We start from the raw sequence: 9,091 nt of genomic DNA on the forward strand, positions 1-9,091 counted from the left end.
GAAAAGGGGAGGGAAAGAGAAGTAGAGTTTTCCATTTTCTTTTTTTTAAGTAAATGAGTAAACTGAGGCTTAGAGAGGCCAAGTTACCAGCCCAAGGTCACACAGCCAGTAAGTGGTGGAGATGGGATTTGAATCCAAGAAGTCAGCTGCCAGAGCCCCTGCTGATACCTGCTATGGATGTAGCATATTTGTAAGGGCCTTCTTGATACGACAGCTGCATGAATTGATTTGGTTACAGCCCTGAAAATCTGAACTGTACTATAGACGTTATTTCTTCGTTTTGCAAGTGTGGAAACTGAAGTTCAGAGAGCTTAAAGTACCTTGCCCAAGGTCATGCAGCCTGAAAGTAGCAAAGTCTGGATTTGACCCTCTTCTTGTTGGACAGCAGGCTGTGAGGGTACTCACTGTGCTAGAGGACCCGGAGGGAAGGGCAGGTGACTCTGACTTTCAATTCCTATCTCATCCCAGGAATATCCTACCTAAGACTGTGTCCTTGTCTGCCTTTTGGGGGTTCCTGGCTCATTCTCAGCTGACTAAGACAGTGTGGCTGAGATGGAAGTACATACAATTTAGAGTCTTTACGACTTGCTGTGTGACTTTGGGAGAGTCACCTAACCTCTCTGAGCTCCATGAACACAATAGTGGTACTTTTCTTCTGGGTGGCCATGGGGAATCAATGAGATTGCTTGGTATGGGGCCTGGCCAGTGTAGGGGCTCAGTAAATGGAAGCTGTTAGTGTTGTAAGAACAGACCTCCAAGAGCAGTACCTAACAGAGAAGGTGTCATGGAGAGTTCTGTGGAGACTAGGAGTGGGTAGAGCTAAAATATTTAACCCTGAGCATGATCATCAAACTGCATAGGGTCATCCCTTCGCTGCCTCCAAGCAGGAGTTCTTAATTAAGCAAAACAAGTGGTTATTGGTACGTTTTGTTAGGGTTATTAAAGGAAGCCAACATCTGTCAGTGGGATGTGGAATGGAGCAAGCACTACCTCCAGGGACACCCGGAGGCTGTTGGAGTTGGCTCCCCCTTGGCTCAGGATGTTAGAGAGGTGATGAGCTGCTCTTGGTTGGGGGTTGAAGTAACCCTTTACTAGCTCCTCCATAGTTTCAGATTGTGGGGCTTACCTGCACAGCTCCAGACCTGTTGGATGGTGGTCTCAGTTTTATACTATCTCCTTCACTGACTCCCTTAGCCTGAGGGCTCAGGTTGACTAGCCAAGGATCTGGGCTCTTAGCTGGCCAGACACAGATCTTCAGCTGCCAGTGTCCTCCCAGGGAGAGGCTGGTCCTCTGATTCCCTTTCTGCTGCTGTCCTCAAGACATTAGCAGACCAGGAAAGGATCATAGCCTCCAAGTTCAGACAGGCGTGAATGTGAACCCGGTAGGTGTGTGCCTTAGGCTAAGTTCCTTCTCCTCCCCAGGCCTCTGTTTCTTCAAATATAACATGAGGCCAGAACTGCCTACCTTATATAGTTGTGAAGGTTAAGTGAAAGTCCCTAATTATTCAGTAAGCCAGTGTTTGTTGAATGTTTGCTGGGGTTTAATTACGTGTTTTCAAATTCTGGCTGTGCTGCTAATTGGCTGGACTATCTTAGAAATATTTGCTTTAACATCTCTTGCAGAGTGGGTCTGGTGGTGATGAATTCTTTCAGCTTTTGTACATCTGAAAATTACTTTATTTTGTATTTACCTTTGTTGGGTATAGAGTTGTAGGTTGGTAGATTTTTCTTTCCGTATTTGAAGGTGTTTCTCCTGTCTTCTCACTTGCATTGTTTTGGAAGAGAAATTGAGAAATCTGCTGTTATTCTTTTCTATGTTCCTCTGTACGTAACATGCTTTTTGTTAAATACTTTATTTTTAGAGCAGTTTTTGATTCAAAGCAAAATTGAAAAGAAGATACAGAGATTTCCCACATACTTCCTGTTCCCACACATGTATAGCCTCTCCATTATCAACATCCCTCACCAGAATGGTAAATTTTTTACAACTGATGAACCTACATTTAAGTATCATTATCCCACAAAATCCATAGATTACATTGGGGTTTACCCTTGGTGTTGTACATTCTGACGGTTTGGACAAATGTACAATGACATGCATCCATCATTCCATATCAAACATAGTATTTTCATTGCCCTAAAAATCCTCTGTGCTCTACCTATTCATCCCTCCCTCCCTACTAACCCCTGGCAACCACTGATCTTTTACTGTCTCCACAGTTTTGCCTTTTCCAGAATATCATATAGTTGGAATCATATAGTCTGTAGCCTTTTCAGATTGACTTTTTTTTTTTTACCTAGTATTATGCATTTAAGATTCTTCCATGCCTTGCCTTTTCATTGCTTGATAGCACATTTGTTTTTAGTGCTGAATAATACCATTGTCTGAATGTACCCACAATTTGTTTATCCATTCATATACTGAAGGACATGTGGATTGCTTTCAAGTTTTGGCAATTATGAATAAAGCTGCTACAAATATCTGTGTGTAGGTTTTCTGTGTGGACATAAGTTTTCAACACATTTGGGTAAATACCAAGGAGTTTTAAGTGTTCTTTGTATATATTTGATAACAGTTCTTCATCAGGTATGTCTTATTGTCAAAAGAATAGACAAATAGATTACTGGAACAGAATAGAGAGTCCAGAAATAGACCCACATAAATATAGTCAACTTTTCTTTTGCAGTTTCTGACCTGCCATTACTCCACATCAAGTTAATTCTTTGTCTCAGTCATTGTAGTTTTTATCTCTCTACAAGTTCTATTTGGGTGTTCATATATGTTTTATGTCTCTAACTTTTGAACATATGGAATGCAGTTGTAATAATTGTTTTAATGTCTTCTGCTAACATCTGTGTCATTTCTGGGTTGGTTTCAATTGATTGTTATCTGCATTCTGGGTTGTATTTTCCTGCCTCCTTGCATGCTTAGTAATCTTTGACTGGATGCTAGACATTACGAATTTTACTTTTTTGGGTGCTGAATATTTTAGTATTCCTACAAATCTTGAACCTTGAACTTTGTTCTGATAGTTACTTGGAAATAGTTTGATTCTTTTGAGTCTTGAGTTGGTAATTTGTTTGGTGAGTCCAGAACAGTTCACAGTCTCAGGCTAATTACTTTTGCCTCACTACTGAGGCAAGATCTTCCTGAGTACTCTACCCAGTGCCTTGTGAATTAGGAGTTTTTCCATTTTGTCTGGTGGGAACAGGCATTGCTGCCAGTCCTGTGTGAGTGCCAAATACTGCTTTCTCCAATCTTTTCAGAGGGTTCTTCCCCTCTCAGGTAGCTTCCTCACACACATGCATTGATTAGTACTCTGTGAATACTTGAAAGGGAGAGTCACCTTCTTAGATCTCTGAGTTTCTCTTTCTGTGCAGTTCTCTCTTCTCTGGTACTCTGCCCTATGAACTCTAGCTGCTTTGGTCTTGCCAGACTCTCAGCTCTGTCTCAACTCAGAGAGTCTTCTAGGCTTCACTTCAGTCCCCATCCCTGGACTGTGGCCTGGAACCTTTCTCAAAGAAGTAAGCTGTAGCAACCATAGGGCTCACCTCTCTTGTTTCTCATTGTTCAGGAGTCACTGTTCTTTGCTGCCTAATATCAGGTGTCAAATGTCTTGAAAACCATTGTTTCATATGTTTTACTATTTTTCTTGTTGTTTCTGGCAACAGGGCAAATCTGGTCTCTGCCACTTCATCTTGGCCCAAAGTGGAACTCTTTTTTTTTTTTTTTTTTTTTGCCAAGATTCCTAATTGGTTCTTTTTCATTATTATTCACCTGTCCTTTTTTCCCCCCTGCCTGTTTTAGCCCCTTATATTTGTTCTTGTAGATATATTGTTCCTTCATTTGAGCAACCTAAACATATTTTTTAAAGTTATTTGTCAGATAATCCTATTATTTTAATTTTATCTGTATTAAATTTTCCTTTCTGTTGTTTGATTTTGTTGGCTTTCTTTCTTAGAGTTAGATTTCTTCATATGCTTAACAATTTTGGTTATCAAGCTCATTTTGAGTAGTGCAAGAGATGTTCATTGTGCTTTTGTGCAAAGATTTTTTTTTCATAGTTTATTATTATTACGTGCTTGGAGCAGCAGTAGTGCCTCAAAGTATGAACTTACAGAGCAATCTTTAAAGCCCAACATTCTATATCTATACTCTGGTGTCAGCAGGCCAAAACCCTAGTTTTAAATCCTAGCTCTGATGTGTGATCTTGTCTAAGTTTTTGAACTTCTTTGAGACTCACTTCTCTCCACCCTAAAATGGGCATGATAGTACCTACCTTGCAAAGTTTCTGCGAGGATTAAGTGAAAGTGCCTGGCAGGGCTTCTCAAATACTGTAGACTTTGTAATTGAAACTATGATTGACTCTTATACGCAGCATGAATGAAACAGAGAAAGTTGATAGTCTGCCAACAGGTGCAGAGGAAGCTGCTGGACTTTTAAAACAAAAGGACTTCAAATAGACACGACTGTTTACATTTAGCATGAGTAGTCCCTTAATCCAATTTCTGTCTGTGTGTTCTCAGAGGGAGTGGGTGGAACACACAGAGGTGGGGAATGTGTGCTATTTCTGGAGCCAGAAAGCAACAAATCCAGCAGCAGGAATAACCTTCCTGGTGTTGGTCAGTTGTGTGACTCTGGGAACTTGCAGAAATTAATTAGGCAAACTCTGTTTTGCTGAGCTGGGGGTATAGAGTCATGTCATTCACATCCAAGCAGCCAGTAGAATAATAGGCTGGGGCCTGTGAGAGGCTCAGGTATGGGAGGTAGAAAGCTAGAGCTAGCTTTAAGCAAAGAAATGCCTCAGTTGAGCCCTGGTGAGAATCTGAGCATGCTCTCTTCTGGCATATGTTTTTACATTCCTGGGTTTCCATGTCATTTTCTCAAACCCTTCCAAATCCAGGATCCAGCATGGTGGATTTGTCTGTGCTTCCCAGTCATTCTAGATTCTTTCTGTGGGTGTCGCTTCCCTGGATTGCTCTCCAGCTCCCTGCAGGCTGGCTGCCCTCCCTCTCTGAAGTCAAGGTCAGCCTCACACTGATTTCCACTTGGATTATCGACTCTCCCTTTTTGTTCAGGATCTCTCTTATAGCCAGTAAACCCTTCACAAGAACAGCAGAAGGGAAAATGATGGCAAGAGAGAAAGAACTGGAAAAAAGTAGGTGACTACATTCAAGGCACTTTCACATTTGGAAAGTCATTTGATTCACCCAAATTCTATAAAGCAAGTCAGGCATAATCCTTATTTTTACTTTGTTAATAAGGCTTAGAGAACTGGTAATAAACCCAGGTCACTTTAATCACAAAATGTTTATAATTGTAGAAAAAATAATATTATTTAGCTACATTATCAAAAATGTTTAGAAGTCTGTTGTTTTATTAATCATAATCCCACCAGCCCTAAAATTTTTTTTGTTCTATTTTTTCTTTCGCTTACTGTTATTATAAACAACAACAAAATGATCACCATTAATCAAACACAAGTTCATAGTATGCACTATGCTAAACATTTTAGCCCTTTTCTCTCATTTAATCATCACATCAACCCAGAATGGTGAATGTTAGTATCCCTATTTTCCAGATGAGGACAAAAAAAATTTAAGTAACTTGTTCATCACTTAACATTCTCCATAATTATTTTCTTAAGTTTCCACATAATGTTCATGATTATATTGTTTTTAATTGCTACATACTAATAATGCTCCTAATTCACTTAATTCTTTTTCCCTTGTTAGGTATGATGATTAAAAGAGTTGGGGGCATTTATTCATTCATTTATTGGACAAATGTTGAATTGACACCTGCTGTGCTGTCATGTGTTGTATTATATCCAGGGTATACAAGGGTGAGTGAAACAAAAAAACTTTTGTCAGCATTGTATCCCCTGGATATAACAGGCTTCACAGAGCACTCACAGCCTCATAGGGGATGTAGTTGGAAGAAGCAATTACAAGACAGGGTGGTGATAGGAGTAGCCCTGGTGCTGTGGGAGCACAAAGAAGGGAGCCTACCCCAACCCACAATGTCAGAAGAATAGCTGTCAGTTAAGACCAAGGAAGGTCCCTCCAGGAAGAGTAGAATGATTTGAATGGCCACCAATTTACCATATACAAAACCAGTGATGGCCACCAAATATGAGCAACCTGCGATGCTTTGATGGAACTAGGGACTACAGGGATCCCAGGGGTTCAGATATGTTAGGATTTGAAGCCCTAAACTATTTTCATTCCGTGCTTACTTTATCAAAGGCTTGTTGTCATTCTCTAGGGCAAAGAGGCCTAAAACAGCAATGTTCATGCCTTTATTGTCCCATGCTACTGATGCTGATGATGATAATGATGTTGATGTTTGGGGTGGAGGTGGTGCTGGTTTTGACAGCTTTAATTAACTGAGTATCTCCATGTGTCAGGTACTTTATAAGTGTTATTTCATTGATCATCATAGCAGCCCTATAAGGTAATAATCGTAACCTTCATTTTTTTAAGTCAGGAATTAAATCAAAGAGATTAGGTATTTTGCTCAAATTCAGCCTGCAGTAAACATGGAAGGAGTTGATTCTCTAACCACAAGAGTTATACCATTTAGACTGTTAAGAACAGTGAAATAGTGTGCTGGCTTTACCCTAATGGTGCTAGTGGTGGGTTATCATGTTTAATTTATATATATCCTACTCTTTATAATAGAAGACTTGAGGTAGCTTACAATAAAAGCATTCAAATATGGCTTAAATTCTAAAAATAGGTACTACTAAATATAGGAATATAGTTATAAAATCCAATATGCTAACTGTAAAGTTTAACTTATTTGCTGTGATTGCTCAGATAGGGCTCTGAGTTTCCTGGCAGCCATGGTAAAGATGGAGATATTATAAATTGCAAAGCTATTATTATGAAGAAACAGTGCATGTTTTTTCTGAAGCTAGAAAAGTAATTTTTCACGATAGCACTAAATTATGTAAAGAATAATATCCTTAATAATTTTGTTAAAAAAGTAGAAGATGCTTCCCTATGACTGTATTTTCCTATATACCTTCTATAAAAACCAATGTCAGGTGTCTTTGGTAGGGTTTCCCAAGAAGCAGACTCTAAGACATATTTTTAAGAGGTTTACTGGGTAGTTCTGTCAGAACAACACCTATGAGAAGTGAGGGAAACAGAATTGGGCAGAGGGAGAAGATGAATTGCAATTCAGTTTCAACAGATGCCTCATCCTCTTGATCCTACAGGAAAGAATCTGGAACAGGAATCTGGTACTGGGATGGCCCTTCAGAGATGTCCCACCTTCAGTCAAGAGAGCCAGGACTTTATCCCTTTCATCAACCATTTATTGGTTGTGGGCTTCCCCAGGGGAAGAAGCTCTCTTCAGTTGAGGGCAATTCACATAAATGGACTCAGTTGTGAGACATCAGAGGCCAAGACCTCTGGCAGTTGAGGGACACATGCTTTGGTCATAGGGAAACCTACAGTGTACGACAGCATTCATTACAGTCCATCCCTTGCATCTCTCAGTTCCACTTGCTTTGTATAATAAACTTAGCCCATATTGGAATAGCTCCTCTAAGATTCTGGTGATTTCTTTTGAGGGAGAACTTATAAGTGGAGGGTTAGTAAGACAAACTACAGACTGACCCCACTGCTGGAATTGGTCTTAAAGCTGCAACTGAACTTCATCATCTGTTGGAGGCAGAATTTGCTTACAAGTGGTTGTTCTTTTTGAGAGAAGGTGCTATATGAAGAGCTCAGCTTTGGCTTCTGTTGTTGACAGATAGGATATTCAGCAGTGCAGTAGCTAGATCAACCTTCGTAATTGGGAGCCTGTGCTGTTGGGTTCACAAAAGAACTCCATCCCTGGTAACCTGGATATTTGTTCACACAGTCATTGTGACAGTATTGGAGTGGTTGATGACAGAGGCTGGCTGACATCAACTGGTCAAGTCATTCTGGATTCTTGGCTGTTTAGTGTCTCTTCCATAGTGAATGATCTCTGGTGTGCATTTACATGTAATACAGTGATCTTCACACTTTATGCCTGTTTCCATGGGCCCATCCACATGCTTCTACCCTAGGCTTTCTTGTGCCTATATTCCAATCTTTTCCCAGGACCTGTCAAATCAGCCAAGCCACTCATGACTGCCCTTGAATCTATGCATATTCTTATCTCGGGCTACTTCTCTTTCCACACAAAGTGGATGACCAGGTGTACCCTCAGAGCTCTCCCCATTGAGAAGATTTCCTCTCACCACTCTTTCTTAGTGCTACAACTAAGTGGAGCTGCATGCAGCAACAGTTCATTTTGGTTCCATGTAGCAAATGACCCATCCATGCATCCTTTTCCTCCTCAGCTGGTCATAAAGGACTTTCTCATAGGTGACCATAAATATGAGTTGAGGGAGAGGCCCTGGTGCAACAGTGACGACTGATGAGGGGTCTCAGCCACCTGCTAATGTGGCTTCTTGTGCCCTCTGGCCTTGCTCATGCCAAACATGTTGTACCACTTCCATCTTACAGTGGATTGCTACTAGATTTACCTGAGCTCATGACTTGGTGGGTCTAAAATAACTCTGTTCATGGTAGGCAGCTGTGGTAGGGAGAATTTCTAAAATGGCCCCCACAATGTCCTATCATAATCCTCAGAACCTGTGAACATGATGAGATTTCACTCCTGTGATTATGCTATGTTGTATGGCCCATTTGACCTTAAGGTAGGAAGACTACCCAGGTGGGCCTAACCTGGTCACATGAGCTTCTCAAAGTGTAGTTTTCTCTGGCTGGTAGCAAAAGAAGTCAGAGATTTGAAGTATAAGAATTTGATGCATTGCTGCTGGCTTGAAGATGGTGGTGCCACATGAGAAGAAAGCAGTGGCCTTAAGGAGCTGAGAGAGGCCCTTGGTTGACAGTCAACCAGAAAATGGGGACTTCAGTACTACAACCAGAAAGAACTGAATTTGGCCAACCACCTGAATGAAGTTGGAAGCAGATTCCTAACTAGTGCCTCCAGATAAGATCCCAGCCTGGCCAACACTTTGATTTTGGCCTGTGACACCCTAAGCAAGTTGAACCATTCTAGACTTCTGACCTATATAACTGTGAA

Source organism: Cynocephalus volans, chromosome 7 (genome assembly GCF_027409185.1).
Source record: "Cynocephalus volans isolate mCynVol1 chromosome 7, mCynVol1.pri, whole genome shotgun sequence".
NCBI classification, from domain to species: domain Eukaryota; kingdom Metazoa; phylum Chordata; class Mammalia; order Dermoptera; family Cynocephalidae; genus Cynocephalus; species Cynocephalus volans.